We start from the raw sequence: 13,517 nt of genomic DNA on the forward strand, positions 1-13,517 counted from the left end.
CCCTCTCCTCTTCTCTACTGATGCGGGATTTAATGAAATCAATTCATTTTCTTCATTCTTTAATTTCTAGTTTTTTGTATTAGGATAAAGCTTGGAAACAAAGATTTTTAGAACATCTTGATCGATTAAAGAACCCAAATCGATTCTAGCCTTTGGTAAGTTGATTTTCCTTATTAATCTTCTTCTCGTAATGTTTATTCGAAGGTTTCAAGATCTAATCATTAATTAGTTGATGTTTGATTATGTTTTCCAATTTGCACGCATGATTAATCAAGTGTTCATTCATTTTCATGAAAATAATCCAGATCTAGATGAATAGTTACGTTTTTTATTCATTTCGTTACTAGATCTGATTATACTAGTTTTCTTTTTTTGGGTTTAGGTTTTTTTCAGTTGTTTTTGTGTATGAACTATCAGTACGTATATGATGTACTGACAAAAAACCTAGTTAATTTTTTAGTTTTTGTTTAAATAATTTTTTTTGTTGTTGTTTGATCCAGCAGTAATATATGCATACTGAATAATTACGTTTTTTTTATTCATTTTGTTACTAGATATGATTATAATAGTTTTATTTTGCTGGTTTTAGGTTTTTTTCTGTTGTTTGTGTATGAACCATCAGTACATATATGTTATACTGACAAAAAACCTAGTTAATTGTTTATTTTTTGTTTAAATAATGATTTTTGTTGTTTGATCCAACAGTACATATATCGCATACTGAAATAAGACACTTTGATTTTATTTTTTTTATTCATAGACTTATCACTTCTTTTGATTTTGTTATATTCATAGATTCCTTACTTATATGTTGATTTTTAGGTTACTATGAATCAACAGTACATATATTGAACACTGAAAAACCTGCTTTGATTATGTTTTATTCATAAATTTTATTCACTTAATTCATATGATCTGCCAGTACATATATGGCGTACTGATAGAAACTTCTGATTCTGTTTTATTTCAGAGTTTTGTCACTTTTTTTTGTTTGATCCATGAGTACTTATGCTCAATACTAAAATATGTGCTAGTTTTGTATAGATTTTTCTGTGTTTAGTGTGGATTTGTAGGTTTTCCTTTTTTTTTCTATGATTTATATGATCCTAAAATATATGTGATGTAATACGTTTTCTAATTTATTTATCATTGATTCTTACAGATTTGTACTCTACCTGGAAGCAGTGCAGCAAATATGTACTCGAATTTGTAAGCATTCAGATATATAATCGGATTTGTAAGCAGTACAACAGATATGTACTCAGATTTCTAAGCAGTGCGACAGATATGTACTCAAATTTGTAAGCAGTGTAGCAAATATGTACTCGAATTTTTAAGCAGTGTACCAGATATGTACTCAAATTTGTAAGCAGTATAGACACACACGTTTGGTAGTAATGGGTATTATGGACATTTCCATGTTTTAATTAATTTTGGATCTCCGGATAAAAAAAAATCCGGTTGGACCCTACTATAAATAACTATATGGGCCTAGGACCAAACAAGAAATTTTCCTTTATTAAAATCTTTGCAACAGGATAAAAAAGATGTTTAGAAAAACACGGGATTGCCGAGAAATGAGGTGAAAATGGAGGAATCTGATACCGTTTAAAATCGAGTTTAATAAAAGAGAAGAAGTCGCTTTTGTGCGAAGGTCTGGATGTGTACGAGCTAGGACAAAAAAGTGAAGAAGAGTTGTATTGATCTGTCTCGTCACTAGGATTCAAGAGTTTAAAAAAAAACTTGTTGTTTCCGTGAGAGATGATGTTTGACGAAAGAGAAGATGTACTTGTGTGATGAGTTGCTTCCAAAGGTTAACGTCGATGAATATAGTTCTGATGGTGTTGATTCAAAAGGTCGTTGTGGACGATGGCGACGGAAGATGGTAGTGAAGATGTTGATGCCAGTAATGGAGTTAGTGTTTGCCGAAGGTGTACGGCAGGTTGTGGTTGCTCGGTTATGGGGCGACGTTTCCTAGTGCTTTAGGGTTTCACAACCCTAAGATCAGGTAAGAACCGGCGTCAAAAAAAATGTGAGAAAGTGTTATTGGATGATAGTAACGTGATGTGTGTTACAAAGGTTAGTGTTACTGAAGAGTTGTTACAGAAGAAATTGTTACAGAAGAAGTGTTACAGTAACAGAAGCGTGACAGAAGAATGTTACAGTTTGTGACAGTTGGAATGACATAAGATGACAACAAAAACGTGTGATCGTTTCTGTCAGAGTCGTTGCAGATAGCATATTTGATATTTGTTGAGGTAATAAGCTTTGGGTGAGTGGTTGATTCAAAGGGTTAAGCTATGGATTCGAAATATACGCAAGAGAAGATCAAAGTTGGTATTGCAGATGGGAAAGCCTGATACAGTTTGATTAAAGTTAATCGAGTTCAAAGACTTAGAATGACAAGGAATGTTGGGTGGTTATGTTTGAGATTAAGGGAGGATGGCGTGTTAGAGCGTAAGCTCAAACATGTTGGAAACCGTGAAGAAAGGTTGAAGAGTTTGTGGCAGAAACTTGGAATACCTGACAAAGTGTGGCAGACTTTGTGTTAGTTATTTCTTGTGGCAGAAGCGTAACAAGAGAAAGATTGTGAGAGAATCTTGTGAAAGAAGTGTGAAAGTTTCGACTCTAACAAGCGTGACTGGAACAAAGAAGTAAAGAAGACGAGAGAAGAAGAAATACAACAGTAAGGTTGTGAAGTAAGAGAAGTAATCACTAGGGGATGATGTGTGAGAAGACAACAAAATGAGGTTTGTGAACACAAAGATCATTGTCATCTTAGTATTCACAAATAATACGCGCAGATTCATGACAATATAGTAAATAGGATGCGCCTATGGGGGATGAACCAGATATGTTGAATCCTTGACTCAGAGTCCTAAAACTCTTCCTCGTCTCATCAATTACAATCATTGTTCTTAGCTCGCATAATAAGATAAATAAAGGATGAAGTATAAAACATACGAACATGATGTACCATAAATATCGAATCGAATATGTAAAGTATAAATGCATGAATATAGATGCAACAATTAACTTATATGATTCAGCACTCAGATCTCTGTCTGCGAATTTGGGTTTCTCCTTATATGTACGATGGTTACAGAAATAGTCGAATGACTTTGAGATCAACATAGGCCTGCGTAACAGGAGGAATTTCACTTACACTTTCTCTATCTCTCTCTGTCTCTCTTTTATTCTCCTCTCAATATTCTCGCCTCCCCCTCTTCATTTGGGAGAGAGGGGTATTTATAGGGTGGTTACGTGGGGTCCACTTCTGAAGCCCGTTATAACCTTATCCTCTTGTGTCTTGTGCCGCTTACGCAGAAGTCTTCGTGTTCTCGGCTTTATCTGCGTGTTCTGTTTGAATACGCAGTGGTATCTGCGCTTCCTACACAGGCTGACTGACACGTATGTTGTTTGAGGGTATTTAATGCGGGTAGTTGAGATGTCTGTCCGCGGTAGACAGATGTCCTCTTCCCCTGTCTTGTCTGCGTCAGTCGGACTATCCCCAGCCGTAGATCTTAGATCTTTCTGGGGATAGGATAAAGTGACTCTTGGCTGTTCACGTGTGATATCATATCTTGATGCTCTCAGCCGCATGTCCTCCACGTGTGTCTTTGTGGACACGTGGCGGAAGATGAAAAAGTGTACCTACAATTTTCCCCTTTTTCTCCTACTGGGCGGTTAGTCGAAGTGGGAAGAAAAAACGTGTTACTCTCTTCATCTTCTCTTTATTATTTTCCTAGATTTTAGGGCACATTCTCCACTATTTGCAATAAATTCTTCTTGGGTAGTGGGGAAAAACGTGTTACTCTCTTCATCTTCTCTTTATTATTTTCCTAGATTTTAGGGCACATTCCCCACTATTTGCAATAACTTCTTCTTGGGTAGTGGGGTGGTTTTATTTCTCTTTGCATATATATATGAGAAGGAATGTGAAAATTCTCTAATCATAAATTTCATTCCTTCTCTTTCCTCAGAGATTTTATTTTTTGTTCTCTGGTTTTGTATCCTTGTTATTAATTGCTGCTGCTGCTACTGTTGTTCCTTAAAGCTTTCTGCTGCTTCTGTTGTTGTTCCTCAAAGCTTTCTGCTGCTGCTGTTGTTGTTCCTCGAAGCTTTCTACTGATGCTGTTGTTCGTCGAGGCTTTCTGCTGCTGCTGTTGTTCGTCGAGGCTTTCTTCCTGATTTTTCGTTTATTAGTAAGTGGTTTTACTGTGTTTGATTATCTTTTGATGAAAAATATATTCGTTTTCTGTTGTTGCTATATGTGTTTGTGATGAAGAACATATATATAGATGTGTGTATGATTGCCCCTGTTCGTTATTAAAAACAGTAATGATTTCTTCCTTCGTGTATGCTTGCCCCTATTTGTTATTTCCCCTTTTTATTTAGGGTTTGTTCTTATTTTCCATCTGGTTCATGATTGAAGAACTGGAAGAAATTGGGTTTTTTGATTTTCGTTTTGTCTCCGCGGTAATCTGAAACTTGTTTGTGCACTACGCAGACATGACTGACCGTCCGCGGGTTTCTTATCAAACTCCACCGCCGAGTCCGCGTAGATCTCCTCCGCGTAGAGATCCTGATGTTTCTCCGCCTGGTGGAGGTTCGTCTAAGTCTTCCCAAGGTGATGCCCGGGTTCATAGGGTTTCGTCTTCTTATGGTCAGAGGTACTCATCTTCTAAGAAGGGTGAGTCGTAGAGAGGGAATACGCAGAAAGGGGACCGGCCAAAAGAGGCTCCTGGTTCCCGGTATGCTATTTATCGTCCCTTTGTTAATCCGCGTGATGATCCCAAGAGAACGCGGGATGTCCCGCCTCTTCGGTCAGTGGCGCCTCCTTCCGCGTCTCAGCAACATCCTCTACCTCCCCCTCCAGTGTCTCAACCCAAGGGGAGGTCTTCGAAAGAAGTGGTTTCGAAGACTGATGCATCTAAGGTTCCTCCTAAGAGAAAAGCTTCCGATAGAAATCTTTCGAAGGATTCTGCGCCTGATCCCGTGGAGGAGGAAAATATTTCTCAGGAAATACGCAGCGTCGCTGTTGGGGAGAAGAAAGTGACCTTCAAACATATTGATCTGGAGGTTTTTAAGGAAAAGCATGGTCTTCAGCTATTCGATGTTCGTTTTTACACTGCTGATGATGATATTACTTATGAGATGATATCGACGTATAAGTTTGATGAATTTCATCTGCTGACCATGGTGGGGGCCTTTGAAGCGGGTCTTATGTTGCCTTTGTACAAGTCTGGGGATTCTTTTTATTATGATGTGCTGGCTGGTCGAGAGGGCTCTTCAAAGAACACTCACTGTCGCTCTATTTCCCAACTTCATGGGAATTATCTTCGTGCACTGAGGGAGTGTTATCTTCGGAGCAAAGGAGAGACAATGATGACCCTTTATGTTCCCAATCCTGAGGAAAAGGAGTGGTATACGCCTGAGAATTTTAACAAGTCTTTTGGCGACTATGTTAACAGTAGGAATCGTAAACCGTGGAGTGTGAGTCTTCGTAATATTGCCGCTCCGCGTGGTGAGATCCGTCTTCTGAGTGAAGTAAGTGGTGCAAAGGTGAAGTACGTCCCGGGTATAAAGAATTCTACTAACAAACTGGTGTTTCCTACTCGTGAGCGTATCAAGCGTGATCATGACTATGAGTGGCACGCGACTGTTATTGAGGTTGTTGATCCCTGGGCTTGGGGGTGGGTTCCAGGTCCGCAAGGATGGCGTCCTACCGCAGATAGCCAGATACGTGAGGCTCCTCCTGCTCGTTATGGGAATTTCCGTCCTTGGCATTTGGATTTTGAGGGCATGAATTTCCAATATGCCCTCGATGTTGTTGATGGAGATGGCGAAGAGAGTTCCGATGCTGATCTCCAGACGAAGAATACTGCGGTTGTCAAGGTAAGATTTCCATATGCCTTGTCCTTCTTTAGTTGAGGCAATTTTAATTCTTTTCAAAGCCAGGGATTTTTATTCTTATATGCCTTGTCTTTTTAGGCGACGAAGAAGAGGAGGATAAATCCCAAGCAGTCCACCACCGCAACAATCGAGGAGGCGGAGGTTCATGAAGAAGTTAACAGTCCTGTGACTGATCTTGGAGGTGATGAAGATATGTCTGATAGGGAAGAGCGTACTGATACATCCCCTTCAGGTCATGATGATGAAAAATTTGTTGAAAGGAATACTATCGCTGGTGGCAGCGGTATTGGTGGTGAAATTAATCCCGCAGGTTGCCATGATGCTGGTGCCGAAGCTAATCCCGCGGGTTGCAGTGATGTCGGTGATGATAACATTGCCCTTGGTGATCAGGGTGTTGGTGGTGAAATTCCCGCTACGTCCCAGGAGTTTTCTTTTGGCCGGATTTATTCTGCGGGGAATAGTTTCGATATAAACGCTGCCATGGGCCTGGCTTCTGAGTTCAACCTGCTTTCCCCAAACGATGATTGGGATGTGCTTGGTAACTCTAGCAAGGCGGATGGAAAGGGCAAGGGAGTCGTGAATGCTAGTGATATTTTAGAGGGGAGCGGTGCTAGAGATCTTCCAGATTTGGATGTGGGAGTAGCCTCGAACTCTTCAGGCGCTAAGTTCACGGACACGGGTAGGGCCTCGGTTGGGTCTTCTGGAGATGATTTTCCTCGGTCATTGATCCTTGAGGGTGATGATGCCATCTTAGCTTGGTTTAAAAAGAAGAATTTGATGTTCGTACCCAATCCAGCTCCTGTGGTGGAGGGTGGGAAGAAATCTGAGGCCTATACCCGTAAGATGATGTAATTGTCTCCCGAGGACCGGGTTGCAGAAGCGTGGGATAAGAATCTTCGGGCCTTGGAGGCTGCTCTAGTGGTCGACGCCCCCTCGACTGTTGCTGATATGATGGCCTTGGCTGATGGGTATTAGTATGGATTTCCCCAACAACGGATGTTAGAAGTGAGTTCTCTTATCATTTCGCCTTGTATCAATATTTAGTAATTTTAGAGTTTGGGTGTTCTAATTTCTGATTCGCAGATGATGAGGAGTGAGCATTACAACCACATGTTGTACCAGTTTTTTAAGGCCAAATCCCTCAAGTTGGAAGTTAAGCTTCGTCTTCGGGAAGAGGAGCTTACCGCGGCTGAGACTGTTATCTCTGATAGGGATAGGGAGATAGGTGAATTGAAGAGTCTCCTCAAGGCTAAGGAGCAACAAGGCAAGGAGGAGGAGAAGCTTCGCTAGGAACTTGCTATGGATCGTAGTGAGTTGGAAGAGGCTAAGAAGAATTTTTCTGTTGTTACAGGTTTGATTATCTGTTTTCTCTTCCTTGCTGTTGTCCTTTACTGTAATTAGTGTTCTGTCTGAGTCTCCCTCCCCCACCCTATCTTCAGTGGGTGGAGTTCCCGAGTTAGTATGGCTTCGGAAAGAGCGGCAACGTCAGAAATCTCACATCGCAGAGTAGGTAGAGAAGATAAAGAGCGAGGCTAATAAGTGGAATGCTCGTGCCGATGAACATAATGCTCTGGCAGAGGAGTGGCGGGGAAGACGAGTCCAAATGATTGATATGCAGAACAAATATAACAATGATCGTCGTTTGTTTAATGGAACGTTGTTGTGGACGCGTGATAATCTTCGTGAATACCGAGAACATGTCTCATCTTTAGAAGCTAGAATCAATCTCTTGGAAGAAGAATTGCGTCAAGCTCGTTCTTCTCAGTCTTCTGATTAGAGATTACATTCAGCGTCTTGTTAGGGAGAGAGATGACGCTAGGGCTGAGGCTGGAGCTCTTAGCAAAGCTTTAGCTGCATCTAGGGCCGATGTGGTACGCCAAGCTGAGTCACAGAGAAATCTTGAAGTAAATATGTATCGGCTCAACAAGGGTCTGGAGGAATTAAACAACGAGGTCAACCATCTTCGTCATTTGGATTCAATGAAACAGGTAGAATTAAATGCGAGTCAGTACGCTCTTTCAACCCTTCAAGCGGATTACAAGAAGTTGTCAGATGAGTATGACTTTCTTGATGAAGCCCGTGATGCTGTTGTTAACGAATATGAAATATCTTCGGCGAGAGTCGAAGGTATATGCTTATATTATCGAGTGTGATTCTGTAATTTCCTGGACCTAACCATCTGCATTTTTCTTTTCCTTGCGGAGCTCCAGGGACAGCTTCGCACTGCAAATGAAGAGCTTGCGAAGGATCAATCTGAATTAGCGCATCAGGAAATCCAGATTAGTCATCACAAAGGTTTATCTACAGCAAGGAACGAGGCTGCCCAAGCCGCTTCGAAGGAAGTGAGTCGCCTTTCCTCGTTGTTGTCGAAGGCTGAGATGATGAATATTGTTATTACGTACAAGGCTCGATGTCAACTAGTGGAAGAGACTAACAAGATTCTGGACAGCATCGAGTATGATCTTAAGACCGAGCATGGCCTTATCAAGGGATATCCACGCCGTGAGAAACCCCCGCCTCCTATGTCTGGTTCTTCAGGGCCTTCCTCGGGTGGGAGCGTACCTTCATCGCAGAAGGGGAATACTGCTAAACCTGCTAGTGGGGTTGAACTATCCAAGTAGATTATTATAGAAAGTTGATCTTTGTTGATTATAAGGCTTCGTGAGATTCCTTTTGTATTTTCTTGTTCCCGTGTATCATTGCCAAGCCTGTAATCAACTTTTAATGAATTGATCATCGTTTTAATTTTTATCTGTGTTGTCCGATTTCTTTTTAAGTATTGTTACGGTTAATTTGGAATATAACTGAATGTAATCAAGGATAGCGAAGTGTTTGAGTGTGAACCCGAAGATATGTGTATCTTCGTGAACGTCTTAAGACCTGTCACCCCGCTGGCTAATCCTGGGCCAGAGGATTCCCATATGGTAGGGGTCGGGTCAGCGTTCTAGGATATGATTTGTTTGGAATGTACATTCATTCCCTAAACCCCGCTGCCATAAGATTGGTTGGGTATCTGTTTTTGTTGGATGCCTTGCCCATGGTCCTACACTTATAGACGCTGATAGTGGAGTCCTGAGAGATTGTAGGTGACTACTTTCCCCAAGTAAAATAAGACAACAATTAACACAAGTATTTACGTGGTTCGACAGCAGAGTGTCTACGTCCACGGGTGAAAAAGTGTCTATTCAGTTTGTTGAGTTACATTTGGAAGAATTCCATTGATGGAACCTCTGAGGTAGTAAATAGCAAAAAATAGGAGAATGAAGTATTGTCGCGAGGTTAATTCTCTGTATTTACAGGTGTAGGATTCTCGTGAGGTGTTGTATTTACACGCGGTCGTCTTGTTACTATGTTGCTCCATGTATTTTGGATATTTTTTTGACGAAAGTTTGCTTGATTGATAGGTTGAGGTTTGCTACTCCTCTCTCAGAGATAGAAACATGTCGATCGCAAGCGTCGTTTTCTTCTTCTGGTGCTCTTCACGTAGATGCAGGTCTGCGTTGCTTTCTACGAGTAGTATGGCTTGAGATATTTTGCATTCCATGGGTGTCTGAGGATCTCCCCTTTTAGGTTGAGTAGATAATAAGATCCATTTCCTGCAACATCGTGTATGACGAAGGGTCCCCCCCATGTTGGTGCTAATTTTCCCCACTTCTTTTCTCGTTGGTATTGGGGAATGGTCCTCAGCACATACTGCCCTTCTACAAAATTTCTAAGCTTAACCCTCTTATTGTACTCCCTTGCTAGTTTCCTTTGATAGTTTTCCATTTTTTACAGTGCTTCCTCCCTCCTCTCTTCCAGATCATCCAACTTTTCCAACATCATGTCCGCTGTGAGGTTCTTCTCCCATGCTCCAGTTTTCGTAGTTGGCATGATTATGTCTGTTGGGATAATAGCTTCGGCTCCATAGGTGAGTAAGAATGGGGATTCTCCCGTGGCTGATCTTCGAGTTGTCCTATAAGCCCACAAAACGTTGTGTAGTTGCTCGCACCAACGCTTCTTGTATTCATCTAACTGCTTTTTGAGGATGAGTGCGAGGGTTTTGTTTGTGGCTTCTGCCTGACCATTGCTTTGAGGGTAAATTGGTGTTGACTTGTTCTTTCGAATTTTGAAAGTATCGAAGAGTAAGTCGATGTTTTTTCCCTGAAATTTCTTGCCATTGTAAGATACAATCTCAGCTGGTATGCCAAACCTTCAAATGATGTTTTGAAAGATGAATGTGAAGACATCTGCGTCTCGGATCCTTGCCAGGGCTTTAGCCTCTACCTATTTGCTGAAATAGTTCGTGGCCACTATCAAAAATCTTCTCTTCCATGATCCTTCGATTAGGGTACCCACGATATCTATGCCCATTTTGAGAATGGCCAAGAGCTGTCTACTGGGTTCAACATTGTTGCGGGTGCGTGGATTTTTTTGGCGAAACACTGGCATTCTTCGCATCTTCGTGACATTCTTGCAGCATCTCGTATCATTGTTGGCCAGTAATATCCTTGAGTTTTCGCCTTATCTGCTAGGGATCTCATTCCGCTGTGATTTCCTGCATCGCCGCGGTGTATGTCTTTCAAAATCAAATGGCCTTCGGATCTGGATAGGCAGCGTAATAACGGTCCGGGAAAAGATCTTTTGTACAAAATCTCTTCTCTCAGATCATATCTTCCTGCCTTTGACTGTATTTTTCTGGCTTGCTTTAGATCCGAGGGTAGTATTCCTTTTTTTAGGAAAATATGAATCTCAGATCTCCAATCTTCTTCTTTGCTGAAGTCTTCATCTTGGTCTGCCTTAGTCATGATGTCGTCTTCTTGGAAATCATCCGCGATGAATTCTCCCACGTCATCATCTGCAATATCTTCTTCTGCGTTGTTCCCTTGTTGTGCAGCGCAGAATTCTTGAATATCAATTGAAGGCTCGTAAATCCTTGACTCAGAGTCCTAAAACTCTTCCTCGTCTCATCAATTACAATCTTTGTTCTTAGCTCGCATAATAAGATAAATAAAGGATGAAGTATAAAACATACGAACATGATGTACCATAAATATCGAATCGAATATATAAAGTATAAATGCATGAATATAGATGAAACAATTAACTTATATGATTCAGCACTCAGATCTCTGTCTGCGGATCTGGGTTTCTCCTTATATGTACGATGGTTACAGAAATAGTCGAATGACTTTGAGATCAACATAGGCATGCGTAACAGGAGGAATTTCACTTACACTTTCTCTATCTCTCTCTGTCTCTCTCCTATTCTCCTCTCAATATTCTCGGCTCCCCCTCTTCACTTGGGAGAGAGGGGTATTTATAGGGTGGTTACGTGGGGTCCACTTCTGAAGCCCGTTATAACCTTATCCTCTTGTGTCTTTGCCGCTTACGCAAAAGTCTTCGTGTTCTCGGCTTTATATGCTTGTTCTGTTTGAATACGCAGTGCTATCTGCACTTCCTACACAGGCTGACTGACACGTTTGCTGTTTGAGGGTATTTAATGCGGGTAGTTGAGATGTCTGTCCGCGGTAGACAACTGTCCTCTGCCCCTGTCTTGTCTGCGTCAGTCGGACTATCCCCAGCCGTAGATCTTAGATCTTTATGGGGATAGGATAAAGTGACTCTTGACTGTTCACGTGTGATATCATATCTTGATGCTCTCAGCCGCATGTCCTCCACGTGTGTCTTTGTGGACACGTGGCGGAAGATGAAATGTGTACCTACAAGGTTAAGCCTATGAGTTTTTGAGTTTGAGACGTCACAAGGTTGTGAGCGTGAAACAAGATTGTAGGCGAGTAAAGTCTACAAGTTGAGTGAAGCAATCCCAGTGGGGATTTGGCTAGAGTTGTGTGAAGCAATCCAAGTGGGGATTTGGCTTAGAGAAGTGAAGAAATTCCAGTGTGGAATTTGAAGAGTTGAGTGGAAATCCTTCGAGTGAAGTAGGTAACAAGTGTTGAGAAAGTGAGCTACAATGCTCGGTGATGAGTTATAAATTGGTTTTGTGTTTGGTTAACAAGTTGAATAGAGCACAATGAGGTGTTTCTAGCTTGTTAAGGATTTGTTAAGAATGATGTTCCGCTGCGATGAAGAAGAAAGAAGTTTGTGCTGGTTGCTATGGTAAGACAACGTTATGGAATTTGTTTGAAGATTGTTGTTAAGCAAAATTAGAAGATTGCTTCGTTTTTAGTTAGTTTGCTGTTTGTGCTTTGTTTTTTATTTGAGTTTGATTGAGGGAATTCCGGTGTGAGCATGAAGTTGGGATGAGGTATTATCGAGTATCAAGGAGTAAGGGTTTGTTGGTGGTATCTTTGAAGAAGAATGAGAAAAGACAAGAACGTGTTAACGTTTATCTATGGAAGAAGAGGAATGGAAAATGATAAAAGACAAGGACGTGCTAACGTCGATCTATGGAAAAAGATGAGGAGTAGAAGAGGGTTACGGAATTCTCGTTGAATGATATCTTGGTTTAAGGGAGGATGTTGGAAGTTAAACCAAGATATGGTGTTTTGGTTCGTGGATCAACATATGATGTTGATCCAATCCGAATGGATCAATTGATGCAGTTGACGCAGTCAAGTTGGATCAACAGAAACATTTGAATCATGTCTACTGACAAATGAAAACTTACAATAATCAAAACTCAAACTTAAATGTTTAATTTCTTTGATAATTTTTCTATTCTCCCACTGGATTAAGAGAGAATTCTCTAATAGAGATTGAATGACTAGATTAGCGTCAGACTCAATGTGGATAAGTCTTAACTTCAGATCCTTTTCCTAAACTAAAGCTTCACGGATCTCCATGCATTCTCCATGTTCAGGGCTTAAAAATCTATCCGAGAAGTGTCCTTGGATTCCTTGGCAGGTTCCTACAAAATTACGGAGCATAATTCCCGTTCCCAATTGATTAGTATCATGATTAAAGGAAGCATCAATATCGAATTTAAATGTATCTTGCACAGGAGGTTTCAAACGTGAAACTGCAATTAATGAGGAACTAGAATTATGCATGGGGTTAATGTTCAAATGAAAGTTCAAATAGAAATTGATTATGTGCGCAATGTTAAGTGGAGAGAGAGATACTCCCTGAAATATTGCATCAAACCTATCCTTCCAAAGAACCCAAGATTCAATCATAAGAGAAAGAAATCTCTTTTCATTTGTAGAATTAAAATTACCTGAGAACCAATTTTCAACCCATTCTGAAACACTGCTAAACCTTCTCCGTTCTTCTTCAATATTGATGTCAAGGTTCTTCTAAACTGTTGTTGAGTAAGTACACTCAAGCAGAAGATGTTCAATAGTTTCATAATGATTGCCACAGAGACCACACTAAGTATCAGTTGAGTCGTGAAAGACAGATAGCTTTGCTTTTGTTGAGTGAATACCATGTATGCTTTTCCATGTAAATACCCTGATTCTATGTGCACCACTACAGTGCTATAGTGACTTCTGTACTGATGCTTGGATGTGTCGACCATTAACTTGAATATTTATGTCTGCCATAGTGAGAAGCTTGTATGAACTTTTTAATGAGAATTTATCATCCTTGGATGGCATCCAGATCAAAAAATCATCCTTGGTGATATCCTTTGGATTTTTGGAGAAGTATCAGGATCA

This window comes from Papaver somniferum, chromosome 11, assembly GCF_003573695.1.
Source record: "Papaver somniferum cultivar HN1 chromosome 11, ASM357369v1, whole genome shotgun sequence".
Lineage (NCBI taxonomy): Eukaryota > Viridiplantae > Streptophyta > Magnoliopsida > Ranunculales > Papaveraceae > Papaver > Papaver somniferum.